Raw genomic sequence first — 837 nt, 5'->3', positions numbered from 1 at the left:
CCGAAGCATTTGTTGTCCCCAGCAAATGAGCAGGTCCATCCCCGCTCCTCCTGCTTTCCCTCCTAAGGCCAGGCCGACCACTGAGGTCTGAATTTCCACCTTCTTAACTGCTGGGGGTGAAAGATGAGAAGTGGAGGACCCAGTGCTTCAGGGATTCCAGTACCTGCAAAGGTCTCTAACCCTAGACCCCATAAATCCATTTCCTTCCTCCTCCTTAGCACTCTCGGGCCTTAGACTCAGCTCAAGGGCAAGTGTGTGAGGATGGCCTGCTACCAGCCTGAGCTGAGCCAGTGCCTCCTGAGCCTGAGACCTCAGGGTTCTGAAGAGCCTCTCCCTGAACTGGACAGTTGAAGGGAAATAGAAGTGGAGTAGAGAGTGGTTTGAACTGCATGGAAAAACAAACAAACCCAAACAAACAGCCAGTGTGAACCTACTCATTCGTCACTCCTTCCGGATAAGGTCTCAGACTTCCTTTAGACCGCTCCTTCCCCTGCAAGGTCTTTTTCACTTTTGAATCTGGAAACTTCCAGACTTACACTGAAGTAGAGAGGAGTATAATTAATTCCCACATGCCCATCACTCAACTTGAAAAAAATTACCAACATGTTCTAGATCTTGCTTCATGTCTTCTCCCTATTTCTTACTCGCTTTTATTTATTTGGTCCCTTATTTTATTTTAATTTTTTTTAAATTTCTCCCCTCTTCTGTGTATTGCCTAATTCTGAATAAATTTCCCCCATTCCATTTTACAATATTACATTATGATTTTTTTTAATGATCACTTTCAAACAACAACTACTATAAAACAACCACAGAGTCAATTCTAACAGATGTAAC

The sequence above is a fragment of the Echinops telfairi genome, unplaced genomic scaffold (genome assembly GCF_000313985.2).
Source record: "Echinops telfairi isolate 266 unplaced genomic scaffold, ASM31398v2 ScPeMD7_18;HRSCAF=68, whole genome shotgun sequence".
NCBI lineage: Eukaryota > Metazoa > Chordata > Mammalia > Afrosoricida > Tenrecidae > Echinops > Echinops telfairi.
This window is presented reverse-complemented; position numbering follows the sequence as displayed.